Source organism: Emydura macquarii, unplaced genomic scaffold (assembly GCF_026122565.2).
Source record: "Emydura macquarii macquarii isolate MOO-44397 ecotype Brisbane River unplaced genomic scaffold, CSIRO-AGI_Emac_v2 contig_1363, whole genome shotgun sequence".
NCBI lineage: Eukaryota > Metazoa > Chordata > Testudines > Chelidae > Emydura > Emydura macquarii.
This window is the reverse complement of record NW_027131500.1, coordinates 24,642,821-24,658,833: the sequence shown is the minus strand read 5'-3', so window position 1 is coordinate 24,658,833 and position 16,013 is coordinate 24,642,821.

The window sequence follows — 16,013 nt, the reverse complement described above, 5'->3', positions numbered from 1 at the left end:
GCATGCGCGCTTCCGTGCATGATTACTGGAATTTTTTTTTCCCTTTAGCAGTACCTGTAGGGCCGGTTTTAGTGCCCCTTGGAGTCCCGTGCACATACCATGATATATTAGGTGCTGCTGGCCCTCCGCCCCCTCAGGTCCTTCTTTCCGCCACTGATGGTTACTGGAACTCTGTTTTGCTTGCTACTGCAAGTGCCTCTTAGAGTTGAGTTTGTGTTCCCTTAAGTAGTTGTTAATTGAGTAGTTAGTGTGTTTTGTTAGTTAATAGTTGTAAATAGTTTAGAAATTTTAGTACTTAAGGCTTAGTCCCCTTAGGGACCTCTGTCCGGGAGCAGGGCAATTCTTGGGGGCTCCCACTGCAGGGGGAGTCAATCGTCACCTTAGGAGGGTCTATGAGCACCTCCACTCCCCAGCTAGCATCTCTCCCCCTTTTTAGGGGTTGAGGTGAAACAGGACTTTGACCTGCAGCAGCACTGCTGTCTAGTGCATTGGCCAGGTGCTTCCCTGCCTCTGGTTCGCATTTTCCCCCAGGAGGCTAGACATAATGCCCCTATCTCATAAGGACATTGCCTTGGGATGCCCACTATGTTATCTGTTTGGCTCTGGAGCCTAAATCAGTGAGTTCCACAAGAAAGTGCCAGCATCAGCTTGGCTGCCTCCCTCCACCCCGCCCCACCTACAGTGGTTACCTAGAAATTCAGCCAGCCCACTACTGAGATCATCCAGGAACAAATGGGCACCTATTTCAGAGAGGTACCCTCCATCCTTAGGAAAAGCTGAGTTGCACACTGGGCACGTAACTGAGCTATCTCAGGACTCCAGCCATCTCACTACTTACCAGATGGCTCTCCTCCAGGTCCTATCCACCTGTTTTGTGGGTGGATTGCAGTCTGCAAACCCTGTAGACTAGTATCTCCAACCATATTATCCCCCTGCCACGAAATGTTCATCAGCAGTCCAATATCCTGCCTTCCAAATCAGTTGAAGTCTGGAGCTGTTCCCAAGTCATTCTCCCCTAGGGGGATAATAATGTGTCTGGCATGTTCTTACAGGGCACCAGTCCATGCAAAAGAGGCATGAGCTGGTCCCACTACATGCCCTGTCTGCTGTGCCAAGGTAAAAATCACATCCAGCCTGAGGGACCAACTGTGAGCCCCTTGCCAAATTACACACATTTCAAGCCCTGTAAGACCTGTGGCAAACCCTTCCTGCTTAGTGACCCCCCACGACAGTAGCTTGAAATGTCTGGGGGCGTTGCACACGAAGGACAAGTGTTGAATCTGTAAGGCATTCAGACCACGGGCTCAGAAAGAGCGAGAATTCTGTCTGAAGGCCTTATTGATGGAGGCGTCCCTAAGGCCTTGGAGCCGCCCCGCTTTCTCTTGGTGCTGAGCACCGCGTCAGTGCAGCACGCTCCTCCAGCATCGGCACCTCCATGGCACCGGTCTTTGCTGTCGAAGAAGAAGCAGAAGAAACAGCACTCGGAGAGGGGCCACTCCCCTGCGCCAAAGAAGATGAAGGACTCGGGGTTGAGCGTGGGACCACTACAGGTCCAACAGGCCGAGCTGACTCAGCAGGAGCAGAGTTCGCTGCCTAAGGCCCTGGCCCCTTCGAGAGAGCCTCCTCCAATGCCAGGGAGCGGAAGAAGCCCTCTGCAACTTGTGGCACCATCGATGCCGGAGGCTTTTCAAGCAGCAAGGGACCTGATGGCCCTGCCCTTGCCTCCAATGCCTATGTTCCAGATGGAACAGGCAGGGAAGGCACCGACGTCAAAGGGGAAGCCCCTGATGGGTCGCCTGCCAATAGCTGCACCACTCTCCAGAGCCCTGTTGTGCCTCCCCACGAGTCAAGTTGCCATGGAGAAGGTCTCCTCCCTCGAGACATCGATCACTGAGAAGGCTTTCCCCGTCACCAGGAAGATCGCAGGAGATTAGAGTGCCTGCACCGAAGGTATGCATTGGCGCGCACCTCTCTCGGTTGCTGGCGCTGAAGGTCTTGCACTCAACAGGGAGGCACCGATAGCTTTCCAGGTTGAGCAGAGGCTCTCCATCTGGGAGTCGGCACTGATCGCGATCCCTGGCACCATCAAGTTTGCCTGTACTTTCACGGCGCATAATCCAGTCACCGGCATCTGAATGCTCACCCAGGGGTGATTGGCACCCTCATCAATCTCCGGCACTGAGTTATTCGCCTGCAACGCAGCACCGATCCCACTCCTCCTCCCATTGAAGGTCCCTCTGGTGTGACACCGGTCTAGGGAGTGGTACCATTGGTTGCCAACATCATGCTCCCCATTGCAGAAGCGGTGTTCGTCAGAGCTCCAAGGGACTTAGGAGCACAGACACCACTCCTGCTCTCCATGGCATTATCCTGCAGGAAGGGGGTCAGGCACAGCCTGTTACTGGTGGTCGGGAAGCGAGTCCTGTTCCTTGGGGGAGGACAAAACCTTGGTTGCCCGCACTGGTCAGCACCATCAAGGGGGTACAGGAGCAAGGTCCCGGTCAGGCCAACTCTCATTGGCCTCAGGGCCAGTGGCTGGCTCAATCGCTGTCCTGGAATCCCTGGGGGTTCCCAGTGGCCCCAGGACCCTATTCATTCATGTCACCGTGGAAGCAATCCGCAGCCCCAGCACCCCCAGTGGAGATACACAGCTCCGCTTCGGAGGTGGAGTTGGACCCGATGGAAGGGATCCCCTGCAGCAGGAGGAGAAGCCACCACCTCCTGCGCCAGGCCAGTCATCCTCCTCTTCCCTTGATGAGGCAGTTACGACAGGGCCATCAGCTCCCCTAAATGATTTCCGAGCCCACCAAGAGCTTCTTAAGAAGGTGGCCTTGAACTTGGGTTTGGAAGCAGAGGAGCTTAAGGAGGCATCAGACAACCTCTTCAATGTGCTGGCAGCAGCGGCGCCAGCCCGGGTTGCACTGCCAGTCCACGAAGGGGTTCTCAAGGTGGTTAAAGCCCTGTGGCAAACACCATCCTCCTTGCCAGCGATGTCTAAAGAGAGCAGAGAAAAAGTATTGCATTCCCACAAAAGGGTTCTAATGTTTATTCACACACCCTCCCCCTGGTTCCTTGGTTGTGGCGACTGCCAATGAACAGGACAGACAGGGACAACCTGGCATGACTCCCAAAAACAAAGATAATAAAAAACTGGATTTATTTGGGGGAAAAGTTTATTTGATGGTGGGCCTGCAATTTTGTATTGCTAATCTTGGGGAGGTACAAGTATAACCTCTAGGATTCCCTCAAGTGCTTTGGGGATGCTCTGCCCCAGGATCAGGCATTGGACTTTGCCACCATTTTGGAGGAGGTCAGAACTGTGGGCAGGGCTGCCTTTCAGGTGGCCTCAGATGCTGTCGGCTCGGCTGCAATATCTATGGCCTCTGCAATCTCTATGCACCGGTGCTCGTGGCTACAATAATCTGGTCTGTCCAGGACCTTCCGTTGGATGGAAGTGCACTTATCTCAGACCAAATCAGACCAAGCTCCATAGGTTGAAGGCCTCAAGGGCCACTTTGCACTTGTTGAGCCTTTACACGCCCCCAGGTCTCTAGGAGGCAGTTCCGTCCCCAGCAACAGCAGCGTAGGTTCCAGGCCTGGCTCTTTGGGACCTACAGAAGGATGCACAGAGACAGAAACTTTAGGCGGCATTGACCGGCCCCGTCTTCCTCCTCGGCCAACCAGCCGGGCCCTTCCCGATGCTCTAGTGGGCAGCGACAGTTGTTTTGATGGTGTGCCTGAGGACAGCCTTCCAGTTTCATTCCAGAATTCTACTTCCCCAATATTCCTGAACCTCACCCTCTTCCTCCCGGCATAGGCCCATATAACCTCAGATCATTGGATGCTTGGAACCGTTGCAGTGGGCTATACCCTGCAATTTTCTTCCCCCACCTCTACACACCCCAGTCCCTCTTCAGGGACCCCCTCACGAGCAACTCCTTGTGCAGGAGGTGGAGAGCCTTCTCACAGTGGGGGCTGTGGAGGAAGTTCCATGGGACATGAAAGGAAGAGGTTTCTATTCCCGTTACTTCCTCATTCCCAAAGCGAAAGGGGGCCGCAGGCCCATTTTGGACCTTTGGGGCTGAACAAGTACATCAGAAAGTTGAAGTTCCGCATGGTCCCCCTTAGCCTCCATTATCCCCTCCTTGGATCCAGGAGACTGGTATGCTGCCCTTGACCTGAAGGACCCATATTTCCATATTGTGATCTTCCCTGGCCACAGGCATTTCCTCCGGTTTGTGGTGGGTCGTTCCCACTACCAGGTTATGGCCCTTCCTTTTGGCCTGTCTTCTGCCACAAGGGTATTTACAAAATGTATGGCGGCTGTGGCCACGTATCTCCGGCATCAAGGGGTGCAGATTTACCTGTATTTGGATGACTGGCTGATCAGAGGCAGGTCTCAGACTCAGGTCCAGAACAATCTCGACTTAGTTCGGGTCACCTGTCACTGCCTGGGCCTGCTGATAAACGAACAAAAGTCTACATTTACACTGGTGCAGAGGATAGAATTAACTGGGGCTGTCTTCAACTCCACGCGGGCCAGGGCTTTCCTGCCACAAGCTCGGTTCGAGGCCATGTCAAACCTTATTACGAGCCTATGTGCCTGTCCCCTTGTGACAGCATGAGCTTGCCTGCAGTTACTAGGCTATGTGGTGGTGTGTACTTACGTGGTGCGTCACACAAGTCTGAGACTCAGGCCACTCCAGCAATGGCTGGCCTCTGTGTATGCCCCAAGCAGACACTCCTTGGGCAGGGTGGTCACCATGCCCTCTCAAGTCCTACCCTCCTTGAGTTGGTGGTTAGATCCCTGATTGGTGATGGAAGGGATGCCCTTTGCGGTTCTAGTCCCTTCAGTTACCCTCATACTGGATGCTTCAGACCTGGGTGGGGGGCGCATATCAGCTCCAGACATAGTACCTGGTCAAAGGAGGGCCACGGATTGCACATAAATATCAGGGAGCTCAGGGCAATTTGCTTGGCGTGTAGGGTGTTCCTTCCCTTCTTGAGAGGCAAGATAGTCCAGGTCCTGATGGACAACACTGCTGCGATGTATTACATCAACAGACAGGGCAGGGCCAGCTCCCCAGACCAGTCAGGATGCAATGTGTCTGTGGGATCTAGCAATATGCCACGATATTCACCTTGTGGCTGCACACCTCCCTGGGATCTGAATTTAATTCTCTCCAGGCTCATGGGGGCCCCATTCGAGCCCTTGGCAATCTGTCCCTGCTTGTTGCTGTCCTGGAAGGTGGCCTTTCTAGTTGCCATTACCTCAGCCAAGAGGGTATCTGAAATTAGGGCACTTACGTCAGTGCCGCCTCACAGCCTTTTATAAGGGCAAGGTCAAACTGAGGCCCCACCTGGCTTTCTTGCCCAAGGTGGTATCCCAATTTCATTTCAGTCAGGATATTTTCCTGCAGGTTTTCTTTCCAAAGCCTCATGGTTCAGAGGAGGAATGGAGGTGGCACATGCTGGACGTGTGAAGAGCCCTAGCATTCTACATTGAGAGGACAAAACTGTTCTGTAAGTCCATGCAGCTTTTCGTGGCGATAGCTGACAGAATGAAGGGCCTACCTGTCTTTACTCAACAGATCTTCTCTTGGATAACCTCCTGCATTAGGTTCTGTTATGAGCAGCTGAAGGTTCCTCTTCCAGGAAGTGTCACAACCCATTTGACCAGGGCACAGGCCTCATCTGTGGCATTCCTGGCTCAAGTGCCCATTCAAGACATGTAAAGCTGTGACATGGTCATCTGTGCACATCTTTACGTCCCACTACACCATCATTCAGCAGGCGCGGGACGACGCCAGCTTTGGCAGGGCGGTGCTGTGAACAGCTCATCTGTGAACTCTGAAGCCATTGCCAGGGTACTGCTTGTGAGCCATCTACAATGGAATTGACATGAGCAAGCACTTGAAGAAAAGATGGCTTCTCACCTTGTAACTGTAGTTCTTCGAGATGTGTTGCTCATGTCCATTTCATGACCTGCCCCCCATCTCCGCTGTCGGAGTTCACGGCAAGAAGGAACTGAGCAGGCGTAGGGCCGGCGGCACCTAATATATCACGTCATGTGCACGGGACTCCAGGGGGTGCCAAAGCTGGCCCTATGGATACTGCTAAAGGGAAAAAAATTCCAATAACTGTGCACGGAGGTGTGCTCGCACCTAGAATGGAATGGACATGAGCAACACATCTTGAAGAACAACAGTTACAAGGTGAGTAGCCATCTTTTATGTTGCCCCTTCTTTTTTTCCCCAATGATCTTTAAATAAAACATACAAGTCCTGAAATTGTGGAGACCTTTATGAAAGATATTGTTTGTTTGCTTTTAATTTTGAAAATTTCAAGTCTGGTCTTTCCTGGTTTCATGATGGACTCATTAGGGATCCCACAGTTGTATACTGGGAGTTTTTCTCAGCTCTTAAATGAAAGTGGTAGGCTGTTGAAGTCTTAACAAAGATCTTTTCACTTAAATGTTTGAATTAAATAGTTGTAAATCAAACTTAACAAAAATGTCTGGATAAAAATCACCTTCCCTCTCACTTAAGGTAAATCTTCCTTGGTACTTTTAATTTCTTAATCCTAGCTGCTCTCCAGTCATCCATAGAGTCTTCCAGGGTAAGCAGGGCTTGAATTCCTTAGATAAATCAGCAGGGAAGAAAAAAAACCCTTTAAAAGCAAAACTGTTTAGGTCTCCTTCATACGTCATTGGGCAAGCCTAGTTCACTTCTCCATCCCCCTTCTAGGTTATCTTTAAGAACTTAACAGAAGATATAAAGGGTGCATGGGGCCTTCTGTGGGTCTCTACACCTGTGTAAATTTCACCCTAAATGAGGTATTCAGAAACCACATTCTAGTGCCAAAGTGCAGTTAAGAACAGAAGATGGCACACCAGGAATCCATTCCCCTGGAAGAAATGTAACGGGAGCAGGAAATGATATGAATATGTAATGCAAACTATTCTTCTGGCAATCTTTGCATTCCTTTTTGTATGCTTTGTCCTGTCATGATTTGCTGGCAGGCAGCAGCAGACTGCCCCCTGGCTGTGGTGTGTGGAGCATTCCTGAAATCTGGGATAGGTAGTGGCCTTTCCAAAATGGCAAAAAGTCTTCAGAGAACTTGCCAAATAACACACGTGACAGATATAAAACAAGAAAATGTAAAAGGAATTGAACACCGCTTTTGATGTCTGACTGTGCTAGTCTTACAGTTCACAGCATCAGGAGAAAGACAGACTAACGTTGGCAATGGATTAGTTTTAATCAAATAAGCCGACATTTCTGCTTAATGCTGACAAGTTGAAATAAGATATTTGATCAAAAAAGAAACAGTGGTTGTCTGTTTCCTTCTCTACTAAAATTGCAAAACATCAAAATAAGTACACTTGAATTTGGTTTAGAGAGGGTGAAGGGAGTTTAACATATACAGCTGAGCATGAGTCATCTGAGGCAAAAGCTGCAGTTCTCTCTTTTTCAACCTCAGCAATAACACAAAGAATCTGATAAATATTGAATTATGCTGCAGGGCAACTGTTCATACTTTTAATAAGCTCAGTTTCCCGTTTTCCCCTACACCCACCTTCTGAATAAATGCCCTGTCACAAAAGCAGAATTTCTAGTTAAAATTATGCTTTGCATTTCACTTCTGCTTCTGTGGATAACAAGATGAAGTTCCCACAAATACCATCTACTTCAGAGAGCTCTCTGACCTACTGCAGAGACCAGAGAGGGCAACAACACAATTCTATCAGGATCTAGAAAGTCAGAGGTTTCCTGCAGAATTCAGAGCTTTTAAATAGGGTAAAAGTCATTCGCTGCTGGTCATGTTTAATTAAATGTTAAAATAAAATGTGGATTTAAATCCTTTCACATTGATAATGGTTGAGTTCTCCTATTTTTATATCACACATTCTGGAGTCCTAGTGAATGCATTCTGAATACACACTGAATTATTATTATTATTATTTTTTTTTTTTACAGACAAGTGATTTAAAACTAGTCTGGCTGTACAGTACAGATTTATGATCATGATGATGTAATTTATAAAAATTCCAATGAAATTGGGGCACATTCAAGCTGTATTAGACATAGATCTAGCACTAGCTTCCCCTTCTGGCCAAAGGGAGTAGCAATCCCTGGGAAGGAAAAGATTTTTACAGAAATATTCTACAGCTCTATATATTCTTGTATATGCTTAAAATGTGGATTATTGACATGTTTTATATCACCAAGATATATCCACCTTCATTACCTGACTGCCATTCAGGTAAGTGCTGCAGGTGAGAGCACTCAGGACAATATGTTACTGGGAACAAAAAAAAAGAAGCTGCTGTGTCTGCAAATGTGGGAGGGAACTGAAACAAAGTTTATCTGAAAGTGTGGTCTTACTCTGAATGGTGACTAGGTAAATGGGGCACCTTCTGCAACATCTCTGTTCCCTGTGTTTTTTCAGAATCTGATCTGCTGACATTAGGGACGAATATGTTCTTACTCCTCTTTAGGCCAGGTCTAATCTAGAAACTTTGTCAGTATAGCAATGTAGATTAAGGGTGTGATTATTATTATTTTTTTTTGGTTGGGGGGGGAAAGCAACATTTCTATACTGGCAAAAGCCCTAATGTAGATGCAGTTATACTGGCAAAAAGTATATTAAAAAAATGTTTTTGCCAGTATAGCTTACTTTGTTTGGGAACTGCTATCCCAGCAAAAGCACAAAACCTACACTAGAATGGTTTGCCAGTATAGCTAGACCAGTGAACTTTTTCTAGTGTAGACTTGCTCTCAGTCTTGCAAAGCCAGCACAGCCCAGAGAGAGAGAGAGAGAGAGAACTGGATTTTATTTCTTCATGTGCATCATTCTTCCTCCATTCAACCCATTCTGTCTTATTGTTGAAAAGTTCCAGAGGGGTAGCCGTGTTAGTCTGTGTACAGCAAAAACAACGAGAGTCCTGTAGCACCTTAAAGAGTAACAAATTTCTGTGGGCATAAGCTTTCGTGAGCTGCAACCCACTTTGTCAGATGCATGAAGTGGAAATCACAGATACGAGGCATATATCTACATCCAAGGGTAAGAAACAACAATGGGGAGGGCAAGTGCTAACAAAGTCAGTTCAGTTAAGGTAGATGAGACCTAGAACATCGCTTCCTCGAAACTCGTCCCCAAGCACCTCTTCTTTACCTACGCTACATTGATGACATTTTCATCATCTGGACCCCCAGGAAAGAGTCCCTCGAAGAATTCCACCGGCATTTCAATAATTTCCACTTCACCATCAACCTCGGTCTGGACCAATCCACACAAGAAATCCATTTCCTGGACACTACAATACAAATAAGGAATGGTCACATTAATACCAGTCTATACTGAAAACCAACTGACCGCAATCCATACCTTCATGCCTCCAGCTTCCATCCTGGACACATTACACGATCCATTGTCTACAGCCAAGCCCTAAGATACAACCGGATTTGCTCCGATCCCTCAGACAGAGACAAACACCTACAGGATCTTCGTAAAATATTCTTAAAACCAGAGTATCCACCTGGGGAGGTGAAGAAACAAATTGACAGAGCCAGACAGGTACCCAGAAGTCACCTACTACAGAACAGACCCAACAAAGAAAACAACAGAACACCACTGGCCATCATCTACAGCCCCCAGCTTAAATCTCTCCAACACGTCATTGAGAATCTACAACCTATCCTAGCAGATGATCCCTCACTCGCTCAAGCCATGGGAGGCAGGCCTATCCTTGCTTACAGGCAGCCCCCCCAACCTGAAGCAAATATTCACCAGCAACCGTACACCATACAACAAGAACACTAACCCAGGAACCTATCCCTGCAACAAACCTCGTTGCCAACTCTGCCCGCACATCCACTCTAGTGACCCCATCACAGGTCCTAACCACATCAAGAGCTCATTCACCTGCACATCTACTAATGTAATATATGCCATCATGTGCCAGCAATGCCCCTCTGCCAGGTACATTGGCCAAACGGGACTGTCACTATGCAAAAGAATAAATGGACACAAATCAGACATAAAAACTGGTAACCTCCATAAGCCAGTCGGAGAGCACTTCAATGTCCCAGGACACTCTGTAGCTGACTTGAAAGTTGCCATTCTTCAACAAAAAAACTTCAAAACAGACTTCAGCGAGAAACTGCAGAGCTGGAACTCATATGCAAACTTGACACAATCAGACTGGGTCTGAATAGGGACTTGGAATAGTTATCTCATTATAAGAAGTAATTGTCACTGTTCACACATTCTCACCTTCTAATCAACGGTTGTGAATAGACCTCATCTACCCTAACTGAATTGACTTTGTTAGCACTTGCCCTCCCCATTGTTATGTTTCTTACCCTTGGATGTATATATATATACCTCTTATCAGTGATTTCCATTTCAAGCATCTGCTGAAGTGGGTTGCAGCCCATGAAAGCTTATGCCTGCAGAAATTTGTTACTCTTTAAGGTGCTACAGGACTCTCATTGTTTTTTCTCTTATTGTTGTTTGCACCTATTTATTGTATCTTGTTTTAAACTAGATTGTAAACTATTCAATACAGATGTTTGGGAATTTTCTGGCGAAGCACTTTTTTGTTGGACAAAGCCAATTTGTTAAACCCAAAATTGTTGGTGGGAAAGAGTCAGTTTTGTTTAATTTCCTGATTTGAAAATTTTTTGAAAAAAGTTTTGAAAATGTGGAAACAGGACAAGGTTTTATTTTTCCATTTTTAAAGGACTCTTTGTTTGGAAATGAGGTTAATGTATACACAAAAAAGGTTAAGATTTAGACAGGTTAAAATTGAAACAAAATGTTTGGAAATTATGAAAACAAAATGCTTTGATTGACCCAATCCAACATTTTTATAGATTGTTAGTTTGTGCAAATCTGAGATTTCAACTTTTCATCCTCATTCAGTATGGGGCAAAATTTCAAAATCAAATTTAATGGGATCAGAAAACTGTTTCTCTTCAGGGATAGGTCCACAGATCAGCAATGTGGATCTTCACCGATCTGTAGCTGTAGTGGGTAGAATGAAAGCTGACTGGATGGCTGATAAGGGAGTAGTTCCTGCCGCCCCATTCGAGGGACCCCTTCAGTTTTTGTTAAGCTTTCTGTAGCTACTGGCAGGGCAGTGGAATCCAGCACCTACTACGAGAGGGAGAGCTCTTGTTAATTAGTAATTTGGATAACATTTGATCTAATTTGGACACATCGGTCACCCTTTTAAAAAAAAAAAAAAAAAAAGCTTGAAGAGTCGGTTTGTCTCCTTCCTGGAGTTACCACAGCAGGCGCCTAGTTCATCTTGGAGTGTTGATAGACACAGGCCCACAAAATGTTTGTCAGCTGGAAGACCAAACAGGATCAGATCAGCAGTTACCCTCCAGAGGAGGTGCCTGAAGATGTCAGTCAGCACGTTGAGTGTTCTGGGCAGGAATGCATTTGAGGATGCTCTAGGGCTTTCTGGTCTCCCTTTCCTGTCATTTTATGATTTTTTCCATCTTGGAAAGTGATTGTTTCATCATTTTGTGTTGAATTCTCTGGATTGGTGGATGAGTTTGGAGAGGCTCCAGGGAGAGATGGCCATGGCAGAACCAGAGAGGTCTGTCACAATAGATGCGAGTCTGGAGGGATGGGGTGCATTTTCTGGGAAGTCAGTGACTCAAGGGGCATGGTTCCTTTCTGAACAAAAGGAAAGTATACATTTTCTAGAACCGAGGGCAATAAACTGTTTTTCAACAACTGGCCCCAACATTGCTGAATTGTAAATCCTCGTAATGATGGACAATACATCGCACTAGCATACATATGTAAACCACGGTGAGGTATGAGGTTAAGGAATATACAGAAGGAAGTGGCATCATTGATGCAGTGGACAGAAGCCCGTCTACTGTCTGTCAGGACCTTGCATATCAAGGACAACAGCAATTGACAGGCTGATTGGCCGAGCAGAAGAAAAATCATCAGGTGGAATGGTGTCTTCACAATGAATCTTTTCAATTGATCATTAAAGTGTTTGGAACTCCAATTCTGGATTTCTTTTTTCATCCAAAGCAAACTTGTTGGCTTACCACTACTTTGCAAGGGGGAGAGAGCCGGAAGCTGTACGCGGAGGTGCCCTGTTGCTCAAGAGGCCAAAGGACTTACTTTGTCTTTCCCCCAGAACTCGTTATCAGCAGGGTAATACAGAAGATCAAGGAGGACGTGATCTCAGTGGCTCCCCAATGGCCCAGGAGACCTTGGTGAACAAGTCAATAGAGCCACCATTTTTCCTGACTCCAGGGTTGGATTTGTTCTCGTATGGACCAATTCTTCATCGAGATCCATGCAAGTTAAATCTAGCAGCTTGGCATTTGAAAGGACATTGGGGGTGCTTACTGCAGGGAAGAAGGCAAAGACCTATGGTATGTGCTTTAACCAGGCTGCAGCTCTATTAGTTAACTGACATCCAAGGTTCCGCTTGGGGGACAGCTCAGGACCATCACTTGCACCCTATTGATTCTTTAACAATTCTTGGGGGATCCCACTGCAGGGGGAGTCAGTCATCACATTAGGAGGGCCTATGAGCACCTCCACTCCCCTGCTTGCATCTCTCCCCCTTTTTAGGGGTTAAGGTGAGATGGGACTTTGACCTGCAGCCAGCACTGCGGTCAAGTGCATTGGCCAGGTGCTCCCCAGCCCTTGCCTGTGGTTCGCATTTTCCCCCAGGAGGTTAGATATAATGCCCCTATCTCATAAGGACATTGCCTTGGGATGCCCACTATGGTATGTCAGGCTCTGGAGCCTAGACCAGTGAGTTCCACAAGGAAGTGCCAGCACCAGCTTGGCTGCTCCCCCCTGCCCCCTTTCCTAGAAATTCAGCCAGCCCACTACTGAGATCATCCAGGAACAAATGGGCACCTATTTCAGAGAGGTACCCTCCATCCTTAGGAAAAGTTGAGGTGCACACTGGGCACATAACTGAGCTACCTCAAGACTCCAGCCATCTCAATATTTTCCAGTTGGCTCTCCTCCAGGCCCTATCTGCTTTTTTTGTGGGTGGATTGCAGTCTGCAAAACCCTGTAGACTAGTATGTCCAACCATATTATCCCCCTGCCAGGAAACGTTCATCAGAGTCCAGTATCCTACCTTCCAAATTAGTTGGAGCCTGGAGCTGTTCCCAAGTCATTCTCCCCTAGGGGGATGATAATGTGTCTGGCATGTTCTTACAGGGCACCAGTCCATGCAAAAGAGGCATGAGCTGGTCCCACTACATGCCCTGTCTGCTGTGCCAAGATAAAATCACATCCAGCCTGAGGGACCAACTGTGAGCCCCTTGCCAAATTACACACACTTGCAAGTCCCATGTACAATGTTGTGCCTGCAAATTGGTATCACCAGCTATAGGCGTGCTCAGATTCTTTCTATATCATAGACCTGGTTAAAACCTGTGGTGCTTATGGACCACCACCATGTCAACCTCCTTTCAGGCAGCTGCATGTAGGACTTACAGGTCCTGAATCTCCTGCACCCTATAATCTGGAATTTTTGTTGGGTTGATACCAACCTGGATAGTCGAGGTTGCAGCTCTTGTATGGAATGAATGAGAGCCATGTTCTCCTAGGGATGAGCACGAGAATGACAGACCCTTCCTAAACACTCCCACAAACTGGAATTTGATTAGGAAGGAATGGTCCCCCATGCAGGAATAGGGGACCCTTAGTGGGTGGCTGTAAAGCCACATGTGCCCATACACGACCCATCAGGGTAGAGCAACAGTCTTGGCAACCCCAATCTGATTGGTTTTTGATCTGTGGACTTTGTGCTATAAAGAATCACCTTCCCACTGCATGGTCTGGAGTTCAAGAGCCTGCCCTGAAGAGTCTCCCTTGGCTGAAGAGAGCAACTCAGTGACCTGGAAGGCCTGGCCCCTGAAGAAAGCCAACAGAAAAGCTGCCTTGAAGAGTACAGCCTCACCTCCCCAAATGGTAGACCTGAGGAAAAACCTCAACTAATTGCCTAAGGTCCTGCAAGGTCACTGGCTTCCTGACATTGCTCTGCACCCAGCTGCCTGGGCCCAAACCTCTTGCATCCTGCAAATCATGAGTCCCCTCCTGCAGCCCTTTAGTAAACTGTACAGGGAACTGAGTTAGAAAGACCTAGTGTCCTTGCCATATTCCGTATTGGGTATCTAACAGCCCTTCTATTGTGAAAAATTCTATAGTATCTTTTTTTCTCTACTGTTTACAAATGGTCAGGATTCTGTAATACTTTTCATCCAAAAGACACATCCCATCCCAGTGACATGTCTCGTCTTCTAACGTTACAAAACTGTTAATTCAGTGGGAACAGTGCCAAAGTCAATTACCAATACAACTTCTTCTGGGGTTACAAGAGAGGTTTCCCACCAAATAGGTCAGGCCCAAGCCTGTTTACCTTTAAAGTTATGAGTCACTCATGGCCCCTGGTGGAATAGTTGTGTACTAAATGCACTGGATGATGACCTTGACGGGGAGGTAAGAGCATCTAGTCCCAGCTTTGCTGTAGGTGCTGTTGTAATATCATATGATAGAAATGTTAGTGTCACAAAATTTCAGGTGTAACATGATTTATGGGGGGGACAAAAATATATATATGCTGTTGTGAAAATGTGTAAATATCATATCTTACATAATAGATCTGAGTCAGTATATATTCTTCACATGTATCATCATGCATGATCCACTATCTCAGTACATGAAGCTGTTTGGCCTGAGTTTCAGGCTTTGGGGGCTTTCTCATGATGGCATCTTTATGGCCCTCTTATCATATAATTGATGCTGAATGAAGTAGTGGAGGAACAGGGAAATGTCCAGCTAGGCCAGAGAAAGCAGTGAGAATCCCACTGCTGTCTGGATTGATTTAAAATAAGGGAGATAGTATTTTCCTTATTGAACAAAAATTGTTCATTTATTTCCAATACACCCCCTTGTCTTCCTTCCTCGTCTTTCCAAATGGAAAAAAAACTAATGGTGTGGGGGAAAGCAGCACAAGGGGAATCTTTGGCTTTTCACTTTTCCATTACAAGTGAGTAGACACACCTCCCTATGTCTTTTTCACAGGGGGACAGTGTTGGTGAAGTTGTGGGGGTGAAGTTTTCAGGAGGCTGTAGAAGCCCCCCTGTTTGGAGTCTCATGGAAGGGTGTTTAGCAGGGATCAGGACAGGTGCCAAGACCCTCTGCTCTCTCCATGGCACTCAAAGTTGGAGGCTACCTGCTGCGCCTTGTGGCTGACTGTTGCCGTGATCCAGAATGTAATAGCAGAACCGTACTGGGGGGCAGGGCTGGGTGCATGTGGGGCAGCGGATGGGTGGTGGGGGCTGTGTGTAAGTGGAGGTGGCTGTGGGTGTTGGGAGGGATGGGTGCATATACGGGTGTGTAGGGGGGTGTCTGGGTGTGGGGGCCTGGGGAGACGGTTGTGAGGGGTAGTGTGTGGGTGTGTTGAGGGGGGGGGTGGCTGTGGGTTGGGGTGAGTGTGCACGGGGCTGTCTCTCGGGGGGGGGAGGGGGCCTGGGGGCCTTGGGACGGAGCTGGCTCTGTGTTTTCGGCCGGGGAGGCGGGATTGTTCTGCTTCGTGCCCCCCCCCGGGCTCTACAACGAGGGGGGGGGAACATAGTGGCGTGTCTCTACTGCGCATGCCTGGCGCTCCACGCCCCCTCCCCCCCGACCGCGCCCTTTGCCCCGGATGTGCAGCTCGTTCCATCCCTTTCGCTGCTGCGGCTGCTGCTGGCCTGGGGGGGCCGGGCCGGGCCGGGCCGGGCCGGGGAGGCGGAGCAGGAGCAGGAACCCATCGCTGCGGGGCCGGTAGGGCTGGGGCTTGTGCGGGGGGGGCGCGTGTGTCTGTCTGGAGGGGCCGGGGCGGTGTAGACGGGCGTGCCGCGTTGGACCGTGTATCTGCGCCGAGCGCAGGGGGCGGGGTGAGCAAGAACTTGTGTCACCGCTGTGTGTGTGTGTGTGTGTGTGTGTGTGAAAAGGAATTGACG